Source organism: Ambystoma mexicanum, chromosome 8, assembly GCF_040938575.1.
Source record: "Ambystoma mexicanum isolate Mex_15411 chromosome 8, UKY_AmexF1_1, whole genome shotgun sequence".
NCBI classification, from domain to species: Eukaryota; Metazoa; Chordata; class Amphibia; order Caudata; family Ambystomatidae; genus Ambystoma; species Ambystoma mexicanum.
Window position 1 is genome coordinate 1065116948 of NC_090929.1, and position 24366 is coordinate 1065141313.

Consider the following 24366-nt stretch of genomic DNA (forward strand, 5'->3'; position numbering starts at 1 on the left):
CAGACTGATAAGGCAGATGGACATGGAATGTTTTAGGCTGTTCTGGAGCCAATCTCCACACATAGCCTGGAAAGCATGTGTTCCTCACCCTCCATCTCTTTATTCCAAATGAAATCATTTTTTCCTTCTTCTCTTAAAAATAATCCATGCTTGAGTCCCACTTATCTCTGCTCCCTCTGTATCAACGCCTGCCCTCCCCACAGCTGATTCAATGATGGCTGGGTCATGTCACCCAGAACTGCACATTTCATACAGAAACCCGGGACAGCCATGCCTTAGCACCCCTTCTGTTTGCCTGTTCACCTGGCATCCTAGCCAGACAGCCGCTGGGATGAAACTCCCAGCAACACTCGGTTAACGAGAATCTCCAGCTGTGTTCTCTTTACAGTAACAACATAACTGCTCTGCATTTTAAATAAGTTTAACCCATAACTTGGCTACGTTGTATTGCTCTACACTGAGACTACTTAATCAACAGTTTACCAACATCATTATGCTGCATTCTCCAAATGCTGAATTCACAGTATCATCATGTCCTGCCACCATGTTTATCATTTTTTGCGTCTGAGGGGTGTATTGGGACCCTCTTTTTTGATCTAGGGGGGCCTATGTCATGAGGGTATTGAACTCGGTAATGTGACAAGGGACTCAGGCTACCCCACCCTTCCAGCACTTGCCGGTAGTTTTTCACAACACAAAACAGATCTAGTTTGATCTGTACATGCAGGAAAGATCACAAATGTAGTGAGACTAGATAGATGTTTGGTTATGGGAACCGTACTCTAAGTCACCACCAGTACTAACTTCTCACTGTGTAAAACGCATACTGCAATTTTGTGATATGAATGTTTAATATGACAAAATGTGTGGGAACCAAAAAGTGTATAACAGCCTCAAGTAGGATTTTATGAAACAATCCAGAAAAATAAAGATGTTATTTGTATAAATGTTACATTGGTGATCTTTCCTGCATGTACAGATCAAACTAGATGATCTGTTTTGTGTTGTGAAAAACTACCGGCAAGTGCCGAAAAGGTGGGGTAGCCCGAGTCCCTTGTCACATTACCATGTTTATCAGACATAATTGCATTGCAATACTCAATATAGTATTTTTCTTCCTGGGTGTTTTGCACTGCTCTTAGAAGTGTTTGGCATCTAGGTATACTTTGACATACACACATTGCACTGCTCGATAGTTTCATACCTGGATATTCTTAGACGTTAGCACATTACATTGCCTAATATGGTGTTTTCTGTCTAGGTGTGGTCAGGCATAAGCACATTTTATTTTCGTATACACTGTGTACTATAGCAAGGATTTCCAAAACATAGGTACATTGTACTACTTTATATTGTGTTTTTTCAATCTAGGTTTGGTCATACAAGTGCATTACTATGGAAGGTGTCAAAATTAAGTACATTGTACTGATCAATATGGCATTTTCTAATGCTCTACATAGTGTTTTCAACTTGCGTATTCAGACTTAAGTGGAATTCACTGCCCTATATTGTGTGTTCTATCTAGGTGTGTCAGACATAGATGCATTGCACCGCTCAATATTGTGTTTTCACACTAGGTGTTCTCACATGGAAGTGGATTGCACTGCTCTATGTAGAGTTGTCTGTCCAGGCGACACATGGTCGCATTGCACTACTCTAAATTGTGTTCTCTTCTTGGGTTTTCTCAGACGTGGACCCATTTCACTGTCCTATATTTGTATCTCTTTGTTGGTGTTTTTTTAATTTTATTTTTATTTGTTGTAGTCTTACAGCCCTTTTATCAAAGTTGGGAACAAATCGTTATACAGTGGCGGTACAAAAACATATTAAACAGATTTAAATGTTAGATAAGTACACAAAATAGACAATGTCAAACCAACATAAGCATAGTTGAGTAGGAAGGCTAAGGACATAAAAAAAATGTTGCTTCAGTCATATTTTAAACTATGTTAATGTAGTGGTTAGACAAATATGAAGAGGCAAAGCATTCCTTAATTTAGCATCTAAGAGTTGAAATGAACTGAAGCGAGAAGTTGCACAAGGAGGACCCTGAACATGAAGAAGACACAAAGAAACAGTGTAATGAACGAGAATGTTGATGCAAGGCAATGAGATCAGCTAAGTAAGTAGCAGTAAACCTGTGAATACATTTAAATACAACACACAAGAAATGAAACTCAAATTTTCACGGAATAGGCAGACCATGTTGTAGAGCCAAATAAGGTGGTATTTGCAAATATAATTGAAACTAAATAAAATCGTTACCACTGAATGTCATGTTATGTTATTTGGAATGTATATAGCACGCTATATATCATTGGTATGACCTCAAAGGGCTGGTAGGTTGAACGCCCTCTTGGGACCGTAGTCCAGGTTAGTTGAAAGAGTAGGGTGAAGAAGGGTGCTTGTGTGCACCAGTTAAGTGTGCAGCTGATGCAATTGCCTGATGGAAGCTGCATCCTAGCATTAGGTGTGCTGGTATTGGTGCAATGTGTGCAGTCTGCAGGTGGAGACCAAGACTGGGTTCTGGCCGCGTCAGGCCTATGGGATACTTGTGTGTAGCTAGGCCGGTTTTTCATGTGATATAGCTGCGTTCTATTAGAATGATGAGGTGTTCGCGGGGTAGTGATTGTATAAGAGCAGCTAGGCGGAATTGATTGAGGGGTGTAGCTACACTCTAATTGAGTGATGGTGTAGAGTAGAGAGCAAGCATAGTGATATATATATGATATGATATGATGGTCCATCTACACAGCAACCGCACACAATGCGCTTCAAAAGCGCTAGAAGACAAGGGAAAACATAAATACACTCCTACTGGCCATGAACAGGAATGCAAAGACTAGCCACTGGACTCGGTCTAGCAACATCCAGATAAGGCAAGTGCCCAGACAGAGACAGGAGGGAACGGTACAATAGGACCAGAGGGTCTGGGCGCACACCAACAGCATGGGAATTAGAGGGGACACAGAGAGACATCACGGGAACCAGAGGGGCTGGGTTTACACAGCGACATCAAGGAGACCAGAGGGGTGGGGACACACAGTGACAATACAGGAAACAAGAGGGGTATGGGGCACACAATTATATCTAGGGGACCAGAGGCACTCAGCAACATTGCAGGGAACTAAGAGGGGTGGGGGCATATAGCGACATCATGGGGATCAGGGGGTTGGTTTTTACAGTGACAACACAGGGAACCAGAGGGTCTGGGCACCCAGTGAACACAGGGAGCGAGAGGGTCTGGGCATGCAGTCACATCACAGGGATCAGGGGCATACAGAGACATTACGGGAAACCAGAGGGGCTGAAGGGCACACAGAGAGAACACGAGGATGAAGAATACATTGAAGGAGAAGAGGACCATATCTAGTATCCCAACATACAAAGAACGATAATTCAAATGAGATAGTAGCACAGTGTTTCTGTAATACAAGTGGGTAGCAACACACAATACCATATTCTTTCTCCGAGTGTTGTTACACTTTGGTGCAGATACTGCTCCATTATATAGTTTATAGCTAGATGCTCTTGGACATAAATGCATTACGTTGCTCCCTATTGTGTTTTATAATTATCAGAAATAAGCCTTGTTAGAGATCTTTTTGTGCTATATTTTTAGTATCTCATGGTATTTTTGTGGTATAGTAGTATTTTTGGTATAGTGGTGAGCCTAACTTCAGAATACCACCTGATAATAGTTATTTTACAGGAATCACTAATGGCAATCAAGCACTGGACTTAGTACACTCTAAACAATTAACTCATCACCTCCTGGGGTATCTTATCTACAATGCCACCTTATGCCCTTGTGGCTTGCATCCCAGAATACATTTACCATGCAAATGAAAGACAAAACTGTCATTCAGAGCCTCTCAGAGTGAGGCAATTTACAGTGATTAACTTTCTTTTGATTTATTTTTACTGCACGTTCTGCCTCTCTCTGCATGCCAACCCAATAAAGCTGAGTACAGAATAAGTACACTGAGACTAAGTCACCTTTCGAATTGTTATTCTTTATCAGAAGCTAGAAATATGCAAGTTACACAAAATGACCATGTTGTAATTCAAACATAAGCAAAGTCTTTCCTGCAATGGGTTTCAAAACATTCTATTTGCAATAATTCCCAGAGTTCTGCCAACATTGGCCTTGTACTTCGCAACAAAAATTGTCAGAGCACAGCTTCTGCCAATCCGAGTGTTATCGCAGCAAAACGTGAGAGAAAAAAATATGAACACAGTTTTAAATACTTGTTGAAAATGTCATGGTGCAGCGCCAACAAACAAAATTACTTATTTACCCTACGTTACCTAGTATCAAGCATTCACTTATCTGAACTCTCCTCAAGTTGACTGAACTTACTACAGAAATCTTTAATTATGTGTATGTCTTGAACTGTTCGAGACCCCCACTCTTGTTTTCAGACAAAAGAACCCTTATCTGCTCCACTACCTTTTTGCCTGGAACAAACACTCTTTAGATAGCTGCCAGCCTTTCTGCTCCCGAAGTCAGCCAGAGAGTGAGTGACCCAGCACTTTCTGCTGCAAGCCCTGTTATAAAACCTAATGTCACAAGCAATATGCAAAGAACATATCCTACTACCAATCTCCTGTTTCATCCACACTCACTCAACACATGCTCGCAAACTAGCTAACACAAATGGCTTAGGAAAATCTTAAACCACACCAGTATAGTCACAACTCTGCATCTCTCCAATCAACTTGAAAACCTGAACCACTGGCTAAAACACCCAGATCCTCCACCAACTCCCCAAGTCTCCCATCTGAAAACAAAAACGCCTCTGGGGTACAAATCCCAATCTGCAAAGAAAACACACCCACACACGCCAGGTGCTCTGTGTTCTACATGCACCAACATTAAAGCAAAACACATGTCTTTCCCCCATACCTCCTAACCACTCCCTCCATTTTGTTTCAGATAAATGTGAGCACCTGGAAACCATGAAAATGGTGGCATGCTTGGAACAAATGCCAATAATACAGCATACCATAACTTAGATTATTGTCAATGGAAAGCAAGAGACTCAGTCCTGCCGCTCATTTTGTACATACAAAAGAAAAATAAATAATAAAGGCAATGAACGGTGGCAGCGCAGCCTCGCTCTTGCTCACTCTCGATCGCTCTCTCACTCACGTTCTCTTGCTCGTGCTTGCTCTCGCACTCGCTCTTGCTTGCTCACTATCGCTCTCTCTCTCTCACTCTCTATCTCGCTCTCTCTCACTCGCTCTCAGTTTCACTTGCAATCTCTCATGCTTGCTCTCTATCGCTCTCTCTTGCTGTCTCTTACTTTCGCTCTCTCTCTCTCTTGCTCTCACTCTTGCTTGCTCTCCCTCTCTCGCCTGTGCTCATTCTCACTTTCTCTCTCTCTCACGCTTGCTCTCTCATGCTCTCTCGTGCTCTCTTGCACACTCTCTCTTTCTCGCTCTTTCTCACTCATGATCTCTCACTTGTGCTCTCATTCTCCCTCGCTCTTGCTCACATGCTTGTGCTCTCTGACTCTCACGCTTTCTCTCGTGTTCGCTTTCACTTGCTCTCTTGCTTGCTCTCTCTCTTGCTCACTCTCTTGCTCTCTCGCTCACTCTCTCTCTGGCTCGCTCGCTCTCTCATGCCATCTCATGCTCACTTTCTCGCTCTCACTTGCTCTGTTTCTCTTGCTCTCACTCGCTCTCTCACACTTTCTCACTCAGTTTCTCTCTTGCTTGCTCTGTCTCGCTTACTCTCTTGCTCGCACTCTTGCTCGCTCTCTCACTCTCTTGCTCGCTCTCTCATTTTCTCTCTCTTGCTTTTTCTCTGTTGCCCTCTCTCTCGCTCCCTCTCTCTCTTTCTCACTCTCTTGCTCTCTTGTGCTCTCTCACTTGCTCTCTCTCACTTGCTCTCTCTCTGGCTCTCTCTCACCCTCTCTCTCTCTTGCTCTGTCTCACGCACCCTCTCGTACTCTCATGCTCTCTCTTGCAGTCTCCCTTTCTGTCATGCTCTCTCGCTCTCATGCACTCACTTGCTCTCGCTCTCTTCTTCTCTCTCTTTCGCGCTCTCATGCACTCGCTCACTCTTTCTTGCTCTCTCTCGTTCTCCCTCTCACTTGCTCTGTCGCTCTCTCACTCGCTCTTTCATGCTCTCTCTATTCACGCTCTCCTGTTCTGTCACTCTCTCTCATGGTCTCTCTCTCGCTTGTTCTCTGTCACTCTCACGCTCTTGCTCTCTCTCTCACTTGCTCTCTCTATTACTCGCTCTCAATCTCTCACAATCACTCTCTGCCGTGATCGCTCTCTCACGCACACTTGCACTCCCTCTCTCTTGCTCTCTCTCGCTCTATCACTTGCTTTCGGTCTCTCACTCACACACTCTCGTGATGGCTCTCTTGTATTCACTCTCACTCTCTCCTGCCCTCTTGCACTTGCTCTCGGTCTCTCACTCATGTTCACTCTCTCTAGCTCTCTTGTGCTCACTCTCTCGTACTCTCGCTCTCTCCTGATCTCTTGTACTCTCTCATGCTCACTCTCGCTTTCTCTCTTGCTCTCACACTCTTGCTCTCACTCTTGCTCACCCTCTCCCTCTCTCGCCTGTGCTCATTCTCGCTCGGTTTCTCGCTCTTTCGTGCTCTTTCGTGCTCTCTTGCGCTCTCTCTCGCTCTCTCACTCTCGTGCTCTCTCACTTGTGCTCTCTCTCATTCTCTCTCGCTTTTTCTCACTTGAGTGTGCTCTCTCACTCGCACACTCTCTCGTGTTTGCTTGCAGTTGCTTGCTCTCTGGCTTGCTCGCTATCATGCTCACTTTCTCACTTGCTCTTCCTCACGCTCTCACTTGCTCTCAGTTTCTCTTGCTCTCTCTCACTCTCAGTATCTCTCTCGCTCTCTTGCACGCACGCTCACTCTCTTGCTCTCTCTCTCTCGCTTGCTCTCTCTGGCTCTCACTCTCTCTTACTTGCTCTCTCTCTTGCTTGCTCTCTCACTTACTCTCTCTCATTCGCTCTATCTCTTGACCTCTCTCTCGCTTGCTCTCTCTCGCTCTCACGCTTCCACTCACTCTCTCTCGCTCTCTCTTGCTCTCTTGTGCTCCCTCGCTTGCTTTCTCGCTCTCTCTCGTTGTCTCTCACTTGCTCTCTCTGACTCTCTCTCGCCCTCTCTCTCACTCACTCTCTCATGCACTCTCTTGTGCTCTCTCGCTCTTTCTAATCACGCTCTCCAGTTCTGTCACTCGCTCTCTCATGCTTTCTTTCTCACTTGCTCTCATTCACTCTCTTGCTCTCGCTTGCTTTCTCTCGCTTGCTCTCTCTCACTCATGCTCTTTCTCTCATTCTCTCTGGCTCTCTCTATCACTCACTCACTCTCGGTCTCTCACACACTCTCTTGTACTCGCTCTCTCTTGCTCGCTCTCTCTTGCTCTCGGTCTCTCACTCGCACTCTCTCTCGTGCTCACTCTCACTAGCTCTCTCATGCTCACTCTCTCTAGCTCTCTCTCACTCTCACCCGCTCTCTCGTACTCTCTCATGCTCACTCTCAATCTCTTGCACTCACTCTTGCTCTCTCACTCTCGTGCTCTCTTTGGCTCGCACTTGCTCCCATTTGCGCTCTCTTGCTTGCTATCTCGCTCGTGCTTGTGCTTGCTTTCTTGCTCTCTCTCACTTGCTCTCTCATGCTCTATTGCCCCCTCTCTTGCTCTCTTGCGCTCTCTTGTTCTCTTTCATGCTCTCTCGCATGTGCACTCTACCGTTCTCTCACTCTCTCTCGCACTTGCTGGTGCTCTCACTCACTTGCTCTCTTGCTGTCTTTCTTGCTCTTTCGCTCTCACTTGTGCACTCTTGTTCTTTCTCGCTTGCTTGTGCTCTCTCTCACTCGCTCTCTCTTGCTCGCTCTGTGTCTCTCACGCACTCTTGCTCGCCCTTTTGCTTTCTCTCTCTCTCTTTCACTCTCTCCCTCTCTCTCTCTCTCTCACTTGCTCTCTCTTGCACTCTATCTCGCTCTTGTGCTCTCATGTTTACTTTCTCACTCGGTCTCGCGCTCTCTCTCTCTCCTGCTCGATCTCTCTCTCTCACTTGCTCGCACCCTCGCTTGCTCTCTCACTCGCTCTCTCGTTCTCTCTCGCTCACTCTCTTGCTCTCTTGTGCTCTCTTGCTGCTCTCACGATCTCTTGCTCATCTCTTTCATTCTCGTGCTCTCACTCGCACTCTCTCTCGCTCACTCTTGCTTTCTCGCCCTCTCACTTGCTTTCTTGCTCTCACTTTCTCTCTCTCTTGCTCTCTCGTGCTCTCACTTGCTCTCTCGTGCTCTTGCTCACTCCCGTTCGCTTAATCTCTCGCTCACTCTTGCTCTCTCTCTCGCTCTCTTGCTTTCTCTCGCTCACTCTGAAAACACGACTGACCGCGAGATAGTAACACTCACTCTCTCGCTCTCTCTCTTCATCTCTCTTGCTCTCTCTTGCTTGCTCTCTCACGCACTCGCTCACTCTCTTTTTCTCTCACTTGCTCTCTCTCGTTTTCTCTCAAACACTTGCTCTCTCTCGCTTGCTATCTAGTGCTCACTCCAACTTGCTCTCTTACTCTAACTCGCTCTCTTGCTCGCTCTCTCACTCGCTCTCTTTCTCAATTTCTCTCACTTTCATTCTCGCTCACTCTCACACTCTTGCTCTCACTTGCTCTGTCGCTCACTCTCACATATTCACTCGCTCTCGCTCACTTTCACTCTCGCTCGCTTTCACTCTCACTCGCTCTCTCACTCTTGCTTGCTTTCACTCTTATACTCCCATGCTCTGGCACTCTCTCACACTCTCTCTCTTTGACAAAACAGCCCATTAAATAGCACGCGGTTTCATTTGTGCCTTTGACAGAGATTCAAACTGCAGAGTTGCAGAAATCTTTTTACATTCATCCAGCGCGGTTTCCTCCTTTTTCATAAGTGAACAATGGAGGCAGTTTGAATAAATCAACTTGCATCTCAACCTTGTCACGTATTCACTGCAGAACACATCTAATTCTACATTTCCAGTTGGCTTTGCGCAGTTCAAATAACTTTACATTTCATGAAATGGGCTACTTTGCCCCTATACACCAACGTTTTGCACTCATAAGTAATGGCCTAAATTGCATTGAATATTTGTAGGGGGAAAATGTTTTTGGGTCCTGGAATGTTAGTAGAATTAGTATGTTATTTTACTTTCATTGCATTTAATCCATTGCTGTGGTGTGGTGCAAATGATAAAACCTTTTGTGCAGCGTCAAATTCACACTGGCTGGCTTGTGCTTTTTGCGTAATAATGCTGACATCTATTAGATACAGATTGAGGCCTAGATAAAATTCAGACCTTTGCTAAACTGTGGATGATGAAATGCAGAACTACCTTGTTGAAATTCAGAACAGGGACATTTCTCTACACTCCATTCTTCATTTATGAAAAAGGAGGAAACAGCACTGGACGAATGTAACATTTTTCTCTTCAGCACTGCAGTTTGAATCTCGGTCAAAAGCACAAAGGAAATCACTTGCTATTTAGTGGACTGGGGAGGTTCTCTTTGAATGACACATGAGTTTGAGAAAAAGGCAGAGAGGGCTGGGTCATTCACTCACTCACTAGTGAAGTTAGCAGAAGGACTGGCAGAGAGTCACTTTCGTGCTCTCTCACGCTCTCTTGCTCGGACTCCCAGGTGCTCGCTCTCTAGCTCTCTCACTCTCTCTCTCGCTCTTGACATCTCTCTCACTTGCTCTCTCACTCGCTATCTCTCACACTCTCACACTCTTGATCACCTTCTCTTGTTTCTCTCTCACTTGCTCTCCCTGGTTCTTTCTCAGACTTGCTCTCTCTCGTTCTCTCTCTCTCTTGCTCACTCACTCTCTCAATCACACTCTCTCATGATCACTCTCTCTCGCTATCTCTTGCACGCTCTCTCTAGCGCTCACTCTCTTGCTCTCTCGCTTGCTCTCTGTCTCTTTCGCTTTTGCTCTCTGTCTCTGTCTCTCTGTCTCTCTCTCTCGCTCTCCCTCTCTCGTGCTTGGTCACTTTCTCATGCTTGCGCACTCTCTCGTGCTCATGCTCTCTCTCTTGCCTGTGCTTGTTCTCTCTCTCTCGGACTCGCAGTTTCGCTCTTACTCCAGTTTGCACTCTCTTGCTTGCTCTCTCGCTCGTGCTTGCTATCTCTCGCACTTGGTCTCTTGTGCTCTCGTGCTCTCTCCCTCTCTCACATGTTCGCTTTTGCTTGCTCCCTTGCCCTCACTCTCTTGATCGCTCTCACTCGCTCCCTTGCTCTCTTGCTCTCTCTCATGCGCCCTCATGCTCACTTACTCGCTTGCTCTTTCGAACACTCTTGCTCGCTTTCAGTTTCTCTTGCGCTCTCTCGCACTCTCTCTCTCTCGCTTGCTTTCTCTTGCTTGGGCTCTTGCTCGCACTCATTCTCTTTCTCTCGATCTCTCTCTCATGCTAGTCTTACACTATCGCTAGCTCTCTTGCTATCGCACTATTCATGCTCTCCCATTCAGTCACCTACTCTCTCTTGCTTAACTCTCTCTTGCTCGCTCTCGCTCTCACTTTCCCCCTCTCTTGCTCTCTCTTGCATTCTTGGTCTCTCACTCGCACTCTCTCTCATGCTCGCTATCTCTAGCTCTCTCAAGCTCACTCTCTTGCTGTCTCTCACTCTCTCCTGCTCTCTTGCACTCTCTCATGCTCTCTCTTGCTCTATCTCTCATGCTCTCTCTAGCTCGCCCTCTCTTGGGCTCGGTCACTCTCACTCACGTGCTCATGCTCTCTCTCACTTGTGCTCCTCTCTCGCTCTCTCTCTCTCACACTCATTCAGTTTGCTCTCTCACTCTCTTGCTTGCTCTCTCACTCACGCTTGCTATCTCTCGCACTTGCTCTCTTGTGCTCTCATGCTATCTCTCTCTCTTGCGCTCACTTGTTCTCTCTTTCTAACTTGTGCTCTCTCTTGTTCTCTCTCGCTTGCTTGTACTTTCTCATGCTCTCTCTCGTGTGCGCTTTCACTTGCTCTCTTGCCCTCTCTTTCTTGATCGCTCTCACTCTCTGGCTCGCTCACTCTCTATCGTGCGCTCTCACACTCACTTTCTCGCTTGCTCTTTCGCACACTCTCGCTCACTCAGTTCCTCTTGCTCTCTCTCGTGCTCTCTCTGATGCTCACTTTCTCAGTCTCTCTCTTGCTTCAACTCTCATTTGCTCGCTCTCTCATTCTCTTTCTCTCTCGATCGATCTCTCTCTCTGGCTCTCTCTCTCGCTCACTCACTCTCACTTGCTCCCTGCTCGCTTTCTCTTGCTCACTTTCCCTCATTTGCTCTCTCGCTCTCACTTGCTCTCTCTCTGGCTCTCACTCTCTAGCTCTCTTGTGCTCTCTCATGCTCTCACTCGCTTTCACTCTCGCTTGCTCTCTTGCCCTCTCTCCCTCTCTCAATTGCCCTCTCTCTCGCTTGCGCGCTCTCTCACACTTGTGCTTGCTCTCTCTTACTCTCTCTTACTCTCTATAGCTCTCTTGCTCATTCTTACATGTGCTTGCTCACATTCTCTCATGCTCGCTCTCTCATGCTCCCTCACTCTCGCTCACTTTATTTCTCGTGCACTCACTCTTTGACAAAACAGCTCATTAAATAGCACACAATTTCTTTTGTGCCTTTGACAAAGATTCAAACTGCAGTGCTGAAGAGAAAAATTGTATATTTATCCACCGCTGCTTCCTCCTTTTTCATGAATGAACAATGGAGGCAGTTTGAATAAATCAGCTTGCATCTCAACCCTGTCATGTATTCACTGCAGAACAAATCTAATTCTACATTTCCAGTTGGCTTTACGCTGTTCAAATATCTTTACATTTCATTAAATGGGCCACTTTGCCCCTATGCACCAAGGTTTTGCACTCATGAGCAATGGCCTAAATTGCATTAAATATTAGTAGGGGAATATGTTATTGGATCCTGGAATGTTATTAGAATTCGTATGTTATTTTACTTTCATTACATTTAGTCCATTGCTGTGTTGTGGTGCAAATGATAAAACCTGTGGTGCAGACTGAAATTCAAATGGGCTGGCTTGAGCTTTTTCCGTAATATTGATATCTATTAGACACAGTTTGAGGCTCACACATGAGTCTCACACCCTTTACCCTAGTTAAAATTCAGACCTTTGCTGCGGATGATGAAATGCAGAGCTACCTTGTTGAAATTCAGAATAGGGAAACGTATTTACCTATACTTCTCTGCACCCAATTGTTCATTTATGAAAAAGGAGGAAACAGCACTGGATGAATGTAACATTTTTCTCTTCAGCGCTGCAGTTTGAATCTCGGTCAAAGGCACAAAGGAAGTAATGTGCCATTTAATGAGCTGATTTGTCAAGGGAAGGTTCTCTTTGAATGACACATGAGTGTGAGAAAAAGGTGCGACACAGAGAGGGCTGGGTCATTAACACTCTATGCCAGTCCTTTTGCTACCTTCACCAGTGAGTGTCTCTCTCGTGCTCTCATGCTCTCTCACTCACTCGTTCTTGCGCTTGCTCACTCTCTTGCTCATGCTTACTTTTACCCGCTCTATTGCTCTCTCTCTTGCTCATTCTATCTCTCACTCACTCTCTCTCTTGCTATTTTGCTGGCTCACTTTTACTTGCTCTCTTGCTTTCTCTCGAGATTGCTCTCTGGATCACTCTTTTGTTCTCTTGCTCTTTCACGTGATCACTCTTGTGCTCTCTCTCATTTTTGTTCTCTTGCACTCTCGCTCCCTTGCCCTCTCTCTCACTGTCTCTCTTGCTCTCGCTCACCATCTCTCTCACGCTCTCACACTCTTGCTCTATCTCACTTGCTCTCTCGTTCTCTCTTTCGCTTGCTGTCTCTCTCCCCCATTCTTTTGCCCTCTCTCACTCGCACTCTTGTGCTCGTTCTCTCGCTCACTTGTGCTCTCTTGTGCTTGCTCTCTCTTGGTCTTTCATGTGCTTTCACTTACTCTCAGTCTCTTGCTCTCTCTCTTGCTCTCGCACTCTTGCTTGTCTCTCTTGCTTGCCTTCTTGATCGCTATCTCACTCACTCTCTCACTGGCTCTCTTGCTTGCTTGCTCTCTCTCCCTCTCTCACGCTCTCTCTCACTTTCGTGTTCTCTTGTGCTCTCTCACTCTCTTGCTCTTTCGCTTTCTCTCATGCTCTTGCTCACTATTGTTCTCTTGCTGTATTGCGCACTCTTGCTCACTCATTCTCTCATGCTCTTGCTCTTTTGCACACTCTCCCTCACGTTCTCTTGCGCTCTTGCTCTCTCTCACTCATTCTCAGTCTCTTACTTGCACTCTCAAGCTTGCTCACTCTCTCATGGTCTCTCACTTGCTCTTTCTCGTGCTCTCTCTTGCTCGCTGGCTTTCTTGCTCTCTCGCTTGCACGCTCTTGCTTGCTCTCTCACACACTCTCGTTCTCGCTTGCACTCTTGCGCTCTCGTCCTCTCTCTCGCCCTCTTGCTTGCTCTCTTGCTCTCTCATGCTCTGACTCTCACCATCGGCTCGCTCTCTTGCACCCTCTCTCCCTTTCCCGCTCTCTCAATCACACGCTCTCTTTAGCTCAGTCTCAGTTGCACACTCGCGCTCTCTCTTGTGCTCTCTCTTGCTCTTTCTCTCGCTTGCTCTCTCTCGTGCTCCCTCGCTCTCTTGTCCTCTATCTTGCTTTCTCTCTCTCTTGCTCGCTTTCTCATGCTCTATCGCTTGCTCTCACATGCTCTAGGTCTCTTGGCTTGCTCTGTTGCACGCTCTCTCTCCCTCTCTGGCCCTCTCCCTCTAAATCGCATTCTCTCTTGCTTGCTCTTGCTCCCTCGATCTGTCTCTGTCAAGCTCTGTTGATTTCTTGTTCTCTCACTCGCTCGCGCTCTATCCATTATGCTTGCTCGCTTGCTCTCTCTCATGCTCTCTCTTGATCGCTCTCACTCACATTCTCTTGCTCACTCTCACGCTTTGTCTCTTGCTTAAATTCTCTCTCGTGCAGGCTCTCACTTGCTCTCACTCTCTCTCACGTTTGATCTCTTGCTCACGCTTGCTCTCTCGCTTGCTCCCTCTCTTTTGCTCTTTCACACTCTTGCTTGCTCTCACTTGTTCTCGCTCTCTTGCTCTCACTTGTTCTCTTGTGCAAACTTGCTCCCTCGTGCTCGCTCACTCTCTTGCTTGCTCACTCATGTTCTCTCACTCACTCTCTCACTTGCTCTCTTGCTCACATTCAATTGCTCACGCTTGCTCTCACTCATGCTTGCTCTCTCTTTCTCGCTGTCTTGTGCTTGTTCTCTTGTGCTCTCGCTTGCTCTCTTGCACTATCTCGCTCTCACTCTCTCGCATGCGCAAACATGCTCACTTTCTCACTCTTTCTTGTGCTTTTGCTTACTCTCTCGGTCTCTTGCTTTATCACACATTCACTCTCTTACTCTCTCTCTTGCTCGCTCTCTCCCTCTTGCTCTCACTCACTCTCTCTCACTATCTCCATCTTTCGCTTGCTCTCTCGCTCACTCATTCTCTTGTTCTAGTGCACGTTCTTGCTCACTCATTCTCACGCTCTTTTGCGCACTCTCCCTCTTGTTCTCTTGTGCTCTTGCTTGCTCTCTCTAGCTCTCACTCTCTCTCTCACTTGCTCACTCTTGCTTGCTCTCTCTCGCACTTGCTCTCCTGCTCGCTTTCTTTCTCTCTCGCTCTCATGCTTTCTCGCTCTCTCATTCGCTCTCTTGCTTTTGGTCTTGTTCGCTCTCTCACTCGCCATCTCTCACACTCTGTTGCTTTCTCGCCACCTCACTTGCTCTCTCTTGTGCTTGCTCTCTCACTCTCTCACTTGCTCTCACTTGCGCTAGCTCTCACTCACTCACTCACGCTTGCTCTCACTTGCTCTCTTGTGCTTGCGCTCTTGCTAGCTTGCTCCCTCACTCGTGCTTGAACTCTTGCTCTCTCTCGCTTGCTCTCTCTGGCGCTCTCTCTTACTTGCTCTCTTGATTGCTCTCTCACTCTCTTGCTCTCTCATTCTCTCTCTTGACCTCTCTTGCTTGCTCACTCTCATTCGCTCTCATGCACCCTCTCATTCTCTCATGCTCTCTTGCGCTCTCTCTCTATTCACGCTCTCCCAATCTGTCACTCACTCTCTCATGCTCTCTCTCTCACTTGCTCTCATTCACTCTCTTGCTCTCTCTCATTCTTTCGCTCTATCACTCGCTCTCGGTCTCTCACACACTGTCCTGACTGCTCTCTCACGCTCACTTGCACTCGGTCTCTCTTGCTCTCTGACGCTCTCTACATCACTCGGTCTCTCACTCACACTCTTGTGATTGCTCTCTTGTACTCGCTCTCTCTTGCTCTTAGTCTCTCAATCGCACTCTCATGCTCACTCTCGCTCTCTCCCAAACTCTTGCACTCTGTCATGCACAATCTCAATCTCTTGCACTCACGCTTGCTCTCACTTTCTCTCTTGCTCTGTCATGCTCGTTCACTCTCACGTGCGCTCTCTCACTCTTGCTCCCATTTGCCCTCTCTTGCTCTCTCTCTCACTTGCTCTCTCATGCTCTTGCCCTCTCGCTCTCTTGCTTGTGCACTCTCTCGTTCCCTCACTAGCTCGTGCTCTCACACACTCTCTTGTTGTCATTCTTGCTCTTTTGCTCTCACTTGTGCACTCTTGTTCTCTCTCGCTTGCTTGTGCACTCTCTCTCAAGCTCTCACTTGCTCGCTCTGTGTCTCTCACGCACTCTCGCTCGCCCTCTTGCTTTCTCTCCATCTCAATCTCTTGCCCTATCTCTCTCTCTTTCACTCTCTCCCTCTCTCTCTTGCACTCCATATCGCTCTCTCGTGCTCTCATGCTTTCTCACTCGGTCTCGCTCTCTCACTCCTGCTCGATCTCTCTCTCTTGCTCGCACTCTCGCTCACTCTCACATTCTCGTGCTCTCTCAATCATGCTCTCTCTCGTGCTCACCCGCACTCTTGCTCACTTTCTCGCTCTCGCTTTTTCTCTCTCGTCCTCTCTCTCACTCGGTTGCTCTCTTGTCTCGGTCGTGTTTTCACTCATGCTCTCGCTCTCTCTTTCGTTCTCTCTCTCTCTCACGTGCTCTCTCGTTCTCTCTCAAACGCTTTCTCTCTCGCTTGCTCTCTTGCTCACTCTCTCTCATGCTCGCTCTCGCTCGCTCTCACTTTCATTCTCGCTCGCTCTCTCGCTTTCTTGCTCTCACTCTCTTGCTCTCACTTTCTCTCTCGCTCGCTCTCACATACTCGCTCGCTTTCACTCTTGCTCGCTTTCACTCTTATACTCTCACGCTCTGGCACTCTCTCACGCTTTCGCTCTTTGACAAAACAGCCCATTAAATAGCATGCGATTTAATTTGTGCCTTTGACGGAGATTCAAACTGCAGCGCTGCAGACCTTCTCTCGCCTGTGCTCATTCTCTCTCTCTCTCATTCTCTCTCTCTCATGCTCTCTTGCTCTCTTACTCTCTCTCGCTCACTCTCTCTGGCTCGCTCGCGTTCTCAAGCTCTCTTGCTCTGTCGCTCGCTGTCTCTCACGCTCACGCTCTCTCTTGCTTGCTCTCTCATTCTCTCTCTCACGCTTTCTCTCTTGCTGTCTCTCTTGCTCTTGATCTGCCTCGCTCTTTCGTTTGTTCGCTCTCTCACTCTTGCTCTCTAGCTCTCTTGCTCACTCTCTCATGCTCGATCACGTGCTCTCATGCTTGCTTGCTCTCTCATGCTTGCTCTCACTCTCTCTTGCTTTCTTCCTCTCTCTTCCTCTCACTCACTCACGCTCTTGCTCTCTCTCACGTACTCGCTCGCTCTCTCACTCGCTCTTGCTCGCTTTCTCACTCGCTCTTGCTCCCTCTTTGACTCGCTCTTGCTCTCTCTCACTCACTCACTTTCACTCTCACTCTTGCTTGCTTTCACTCTTGCTCTGGCACTCTCTCATGGTCTCTTTGAGAAAACAGCCCATTAAATAGCACGTGATTTCATTTGTGCCTTTGACTGAGATTCAAACTGCAGCGCTGCAGAATTTGTTTTTTTTTACATTCATCCAGTGCCGTTTCCTCCTTTTTCATAAGTGAACAATGGAGACAATTTGAATATATCAACTTGCATCTCAACCTTGTCACATATTCTCTGCAGACCAAATCTAATTCTACAATTCCAGTTGGCTTTGTGCAGTTCAAATAACTTTACATTTTATTAAATGGGCCACTTTTCCCATATACACCAACGTTTTGCAAACATAAGCAATGGCCTGAATTGCATTGAATATTTGTAGGGAAATAGGTTATTGGGTCGGGGAAGGTTAGTAGAATTAGTATGTTATTTTACTTACATTGCATTTAGTCCATTGCTGTGGTGCAAATGATAAAACCTGTTGTGCAGGGTTAAATTCAAATTGGCTGGCTTGTGCTTTTTGCGTTATAATGCTGACATCTATTAGACACAGCATGAGGCTCACACATGAATCTCACACCCTTGGCTCTAGTTAAAATTCAGTCCTTTGCTAAACTGCAGATGATGAAATGCGGAACTACCTTGTTGAAATTCAGAATAGGGACATTTCTCTACACTCCATTGTTCATTTATGGAATGGCGGAAACAGTACCAGATGAATGTAACATTTTTATCTTCAGCGCTGCAGTTTGAATCTCGGTCAAAAGCAAAAAGGAAATCATTTGCTATTTAGTGGACTGCTTTGTCAAGGGGAGGATCTCTTTGTACCTCAAGCCTTTTTCTCAAAATTGTGTCATTCAGAGGGATGGGTCAATCACTTACTCACTGGCAAAGGTAGCAGAAGGACTTGCAGAGAGTCTCTTGTGCTCTTCATCCCTCACTCTTGCTCTTTCGCGTGCTCCGACTCCTTCGCGCTCACTCTCCCTCGCATTCGCTCTCTCTCTTGCTCGCTCATCCACTCTCTCGATCAATCTTGCTCTCATTCTCTCACTTGCTCACTCTCACTTGCTCACTCTCGTGTTTGCACTCTCTCGTGCTCCCTCATGCGCTCTCTATTCATGTTCTCTCACTTGCTCTCTTGCACTCTCTCACACGCGCTCTTTAGTGCTCACTCTTGCACGCTCACTCTTGCACTCACTCTCACTTGCTCTGTCCCTCTCGCTCGCTCTTGCTCTCTTGCTTGCTCTCTCATGTGCTCTCTCTAGCTCTCCCTCGCTCTTGCTTGCTCACTCTCATTCTCTTGCTTGCTCTCTCGCTATCCCTCATGTGCTCTCTTGGTTTTGCTCTCTCTTGCTCTCAGCCTCTCACTCGCACTCTCTCATGCCCGCTCTCTCTTGCTGTCTTTCTCCTTCTCTCCCGCTCTTGCACTCTCCTGTTCTCATGCTTGTTCTTTCTCTCTCTTGCTCTTGTTCTCTTGCTTGCTCTCTTGTATTGCTCTCTCTCTCACAGTCTCTCTCTCGCTCTCTCCCCATCTCTCTCGCTCTCTTGCTTACATTCTCTCTCCATCTCTTGATTTCGTGCTCTCGTGCTATCTTGCTCTCGGACTCTCAATCGCACTTGTGCTCGCTCTCGCACACTTGCTATCTTGCTGTCAATAACTCTCACACTCTCTCTCTCTCTTGCTTGCTCTCTCTCACTCTCTTGTTCTCTTGCTTGCTCTCTCTCCATTTCTCTCTCTCTAGTTCTCTCTTGCTCTCTCTTGCTCTCACTTTTTCTCTCTTGCTCTCACTCTTGCTCACTCTCTCATGCTTGCTCCGCTTTCTCTTGGTCTCTTGCTCACATTCTCTCTCTCGCTCTAGCTACCTTGCTCACTCTTGCTCTCTCCATCTCTCTCAATTTTGTGCTCTCTTGCCCCCTCATGCTCTCTTGCTATCAGTCTATCAATCGCACTCGTGCTCGTTCCCTCTAGCACTCTTGTGCTTGCTCTTTTGCGCTGTCTCTCTCTCATGCTCACTCTCTCTAGCTCTCTCATGCTCACTCTCTTGCTGTTTCTCACTCTCAACCACTTTATTGCGCTCTCTCAAGCTTGGTATTGTGCTCTCTCGCTTGATCAATCTCGCTCTCTCACTTGCTCTCGCACTCTCTTGCTTGCGCTATCTTGCTCAGTCATGCTCTCTCCCACGCTCTCTTGTTCTCTCTCACTTGCTTTCTCTATCTCATGCGCTCTCACACTCTCGATCACCTTCTCTTCCTCTCTCTCACTTGTTCTCTCTCGTTCTTTCTCACACTTATTATCTCTTGCACTTGCTCTCTCTCACTTTCTCGTGATTGCTCTCGCTCGCTATCTCTTGCCATCGCCCTCTCATGTGCTCTCTCCCTCTCCTACTCTCGCTCTCTCATATGTTCTCCCTCGTTATCCCTCTCTCCCTCACTCTCTTGCTCTCTTCCTTGCTCTCATTATATTGCTTGCTTGTGTGCTCTCTTGCTTTTGCTCTCACTCTGTTGCTCTCTCTCGCACACTCTTACACTCTGTCTCTAACTCGTGCTTGCTTTCTCTAGCACTCTCACGCTCGCTCCCTCGCTTCCTCTCAGTCTCTCACTCGCACTCACTCATGCTTCTCTCATGTGCTCTCTCCCTCTCCTACTCTTGCTCCCTCGTATTCCCTCTCTCCCTCACTCTTGCTCTCTCTCGCTCTCTCTTGCTCTCTTCCTTGCTCTCTTGCTTGCTTGTATGCTCTCTTGCTTTTGCTCTCTCTCGCACACTCTTATGCTCTCAGTCTCTCACTCGTGCTTGCTTTCTCTAGGACTCTCACGCTTGCTCTCTCTTGCTCCCTCGCTTCCTCTCAGTCTCTCACTCACACTCACTCTCATGCTTCTCTCATGCTTGATGTCTCTTGCTCTTGGGCTCTTGCTTGCTCTCATTATTGTGTGCTCTCTCTTGCTCCCTTTCTCACTCTCACTCTTTCTCTCTTGCTCTCTCTCATGGTTGCTCTTGCTGGCTCGCTCTCTCTCTCACCATCTCGCTCTCTTGCTCTCTTTCTCACATTCTCTCTTGCCATCTCATCTCGCTCACATTCTCTCTTGCCATCTCTCTCGCTCTAGCTCGCTCATGCTCTCTTCATCTCTGATTTTGCTCTCTCATGCTCTCTCTCATGCCCTCTGTGTCTCAATCGGACTCGATCTCTCTAGCACTCTCGCGGTTGCTCTCTCTCGCGCTCACTCACACTCTCATGCTCACTCTCTCTAGCTCTCTTGTGCTCACTTTCTCTTGCTGTCTCTCTCTCTCTCTCTCGCGCTCACTCACGCTCATTCTCTCTCTCTCGTGCTCACTCTCCCACTCCCGTTTGCTCTCTTGCTTGCTATCTCTCGCATGCTCTCTCGCTCACTTGCTCTTTCTTGCTCTCTCACTTGTGCTCTCACTTGCTTATGCTCTCTCATGCTCTCGTGTGCTCTCAAACACTTTCTCACTTGCTCACACTTTCGCTCATTCTCAGTTTCTCTCCCTCTCTTCCAGTCTCAATCGCACTCTTATGCTCACTTTCATGCTCTCTTGCACTCTCGCTCTCATTTGTGCTTGCTCTCTCGCACGCTTGCTCTCTCATTCTATCTACCGTTCTCATGCTTGCTCTCGGTCTCTCGTTCTCTCTCTCTCTCTCATACTCTCTCTCGCTCTCTCGTGCTCGGTCACTCTCATGCTTGTGCTCTCTCGTCTGTGCTCGTTCTCTCTCTTTCGCTCCAGTTTGCTCTCTCTCGCTCACTTGCTTGCTCTCTCGCTCGTGCTTGCTATCTATCGCACTTGCTCCCTTGTGCTCTCATGCTCTCTGACTCTCACACTCGCTCTCTCTCGTGTTCGCTTTTGTTTGATCTCTTGGCCTCTTGCTCACTCTCTGGCTCGCTCTCAATCTATCTCATGCGCTCTCACGCTCACTTTCTCACTTGCTCTTTCGCACACTCTTGCTCACTGTTTTTCTTGCTCTCACTTGCTCTCTCTTGCTTGCTCTCTCGCTTGCGCTCTTGCTTGCACTCATTCTCCTCTCTCGATCTCTCTCTTGCTAATTCGCTCTCTTGCTCACTCTCTCATGCTCCCTGACTCTCTCATGCTACTCTTGCACTCTCACTAGCTCTCACTCTATTTACGCTCTCCCATTCAGTCATCCGCTCTCTCTTGCTTACTCTCACTCTCTTGCTCTCTCGCATTCTCGGTCTCACTCACACTCTCACGCTCACCATCCAAAGCTCTCGCACTCTCTTGCTGTCTCTCACTCTCTCCTGTTCTCTTGCTCTCACTCATGCTCTCTCATGCTCGGTCACTCTCATTCACTCTCTCGTGCTCTCTCTCGTGCTCATGCTCTCTCTCCCTTGTGCTTGATCTCACTCTCTCTCACTCTCTCTCACTCACTCCAGTTTGCTCTCTCTCGCCCTTGCTTGCTCTCTCGCTCACGCTTGCTATCTCTCACACTTGCTCTCTTGTGCTCTCATACTATCGCTCAATCTCTTGCACTCACTTGTTCCCTCTCTCTTTCTTGCTCTCACTTGTGCTCTCTCGTTTGCTTGTACTTTCTCACGCTCACTCTCGTGTCACTTTCACTTAGTCTCTTGCCCTCTCTCTCTTGATCGCTCTCTCTCTGGCTCGCTCACTCTCTCTCGTGCGCTCTCATGCTCACTTTCTCGCTTGCTCTTTCGCACACTCTCGCTGACTCAGTTTCTCTTGCTCTCACTTTTGCTCTTGCACTGTCTCTCACTTGCTCTCTCTCTTTGTCCCTCACTCTGTCCCTCACTCTGTCCCTCACTCTGTCCCTCACTCTCTCCCTCTCGCTGTCCCTCACTCTGTCCCTCACTCTGTCCCTCACTCTCTCCCTCTCGCTGTCCCTCACTCTCTCCCTCTCGCTGTCCCTCACTCTCCCTCTCGCTGTCCCTCACTCTCCCTCTCGCTGTCCCTCACTCTCTCCCTCTCGCTGTCCCTCACTCTCTCCCTCACTCTTGCTTTCAAGTTCTCTTGTGCTCTCTCGCTCTCTTGCTCTTTTACTTTCTATCACTCATGATCTCGCTCACTCTTCTTCTCTTGCACGCTCTTGCTCACTCGTCTCACACTCTCACTCTTTTGCACACGCACACTCTCCCTCTCGTTCTCTTGTGCTCTTGTTTGCTCTCTCACTCACTTTTAGTCAATTACTTGCACTCTCACTCCCTCCCTCTCTCATGCTCTCTCAATCGCACTCTCTCTCTAGCTCAGTCTCGGTCACACACTCACGCTCCCTCTCTCTCGCTTGCCCTCTCTCGCTCTCTCTCGTTTGCCCTCTCTCCCTCTCTCTCATGCTCCCTCGATCCCTCGTCCTCTTGCTTTCTCTCTTGCTTGCTCTCATGCTCTCTCGCTTGCTCTCACTGTCTTTCAAGCTCTGTTGATTTCTTATCCTCTCACTCGCTCACTTTCTCTCTCGCTCCTGCTCTTGCTAGCTCTCGCTCACTTTCTCTCGCTCGTGCTCGCTCACTCACATTCTCTCGCTCTCGCTCGTGCTCTTGCACGCTCTCTCACATTCTCATGCTTGTGCTCGCTCTCACTCACATTCTCACGCTTGCTCGCATTCTCTCATGCAGATTCACGCTTGCTCTCTCACACTTGCTCGCTTGCTCACTCTCGCTTGCTCCCTCTTTTGCTCTCACACTCTTGCTTGCTCTATCACTCGCTCTCACTCACATTCTCTCGCTCTCGCTCGCTCTCACTCACATTCTCTTGCTTGTGCTCTTGCTCGCTCTCTCACATTCTCTCTCTCGTGCTCTTGCTCGCTCTCACTCACATTCTCTCGCACTCACGCTTGCTCACATTCTCTCACGCAGACTCATGCTTGCTCCCTCTCTTTTGCTCTCACTCACGCTTGCTCACTCTCCCTTGCTCCCTCTCTTTTGCGCTCACAATCTTGCTTGCTCTCACTTCTTCTCTCTTGTGCTCACTCTTTCTTGCTCACTCGCTCTCGCTCGCTCTGTTGTGCCTGCTCTCGTGTGCTCTCATGCTCACTTTCTCTGTCGCTCTTTCTTGTGCTCTCACTCGCTCATACTCTCGCATACTCGTTCTCTTGCATTAGCATGTTCTCGTTCTCTCTCTCGCGCCCGTTTGCTCTCTTGCTTGCTCTCTCGCTTGCTATCTCTCGCTCACTTGCTCTTTCTTGCTCTCTCACTTGCTTACGCTCTCACGCTCTCTTGTGTGCGCTCACTCACTTGCTCACACTTTCGCTCATTCTCAGTTTCTCTCCCTCTCTTCCACTCTCAATCGCACTCTTATGCTCGCTCTCACTTGTGCTTGCTCTTGCACGCTTGCTCTCTCATTCTCTCGTTCTCTAGCTCTCTTGTTCACTCTTGTGCTCGCTCATGCTCTCATGCTCCCACTCTTGCTCCCTTTCACTCTTGCTCACTCTCTCGCCCTCTCTCAATCGCACTCTTGTTCTCACTCTCTCTCGTGCTCTCGCACTCATGCTTGCTCTCGCACTCACGCTTGCTCTCACTTGTTCTTGCTCTTGCATACTCTTGCGCTCTCTCAATCTCTAGCTCTTGCTCTCATGGTCTCTCTCCCTCACTCTCGCTCTCTCACCCTCTGTGTCTCACTCTCTAGCACTCTCACCCTCTGTGTCTCACTCTCTAGCACACTCATGCTCGCTCTCTCTAGCTCTCTTGCACTTGCTCTGTCTTGCTGTCACTCACTGTTGCTCTCTCCTGCTCTCTTGCACTCTCTCGCTTGCTCTCTCTCTCTCGTTCTCTCACCATTTCTCTCGTGTGCTCTCTTGCTCTCGCTCTCTCTCGTGTTCTCTCTCTTGCTCACTCTGGCGCTCTCGGTCTCTCACTTGCACTCTCTCATGCCTGCTCTCTCTAGCTCTCTCGTGCTCACTCTCTCTTGCTGTCTCTCTCTCTCTTGCTGTTTCTCTCTCCCTATTGTGCTTGGTCACTCACGCTCGCTCACACTCTTGTGCTCTCTCTCACGCTTGCTCTTGCTCTCTCTCACTTGTGCTTGCTCTCTTGCTCTCTTGTGCGCTCTCCTGCTACCTCTCCCTTGCTCGCTCTTCCTCATGCTCGCTCGCTCTCTAGTTAACTCTTGTGCTCGCTCACGCTCCGGTGCTCGCTCACGCTCCGATGCTCGCTCTCTCATGCTCCCTCTCACGCTCTTGCTCGCTCACGCTCTTGCTCGCTCGCACCCAAGCTCGCGCTCACTCTCGCTCGCATTCACTCGCGCTCTCGCTCTTTGACAAAACAGCAAATTAAATAGCACGCGGTTTGCTTTGTGCCTTTGATGGAGATTCAAACTGCAGTGCTGAAGAGAAAAATGGTACATTCATCTAGCGCTGTTTCCTCCTTTTTCATAAATGAAAAATTGATGCAGTTTGAATAAATCAACTTGCATCTCAACCCTGTCATGTATTCACTGCAAAACAAATCTAATTCTACATTTTCAGTTGGCTTTGCGCTGTTCAAATATCTTTACATTTTATTAAATGGGCCACTTTGCTCCTACACACCAACCTTTTACACTCACAAGC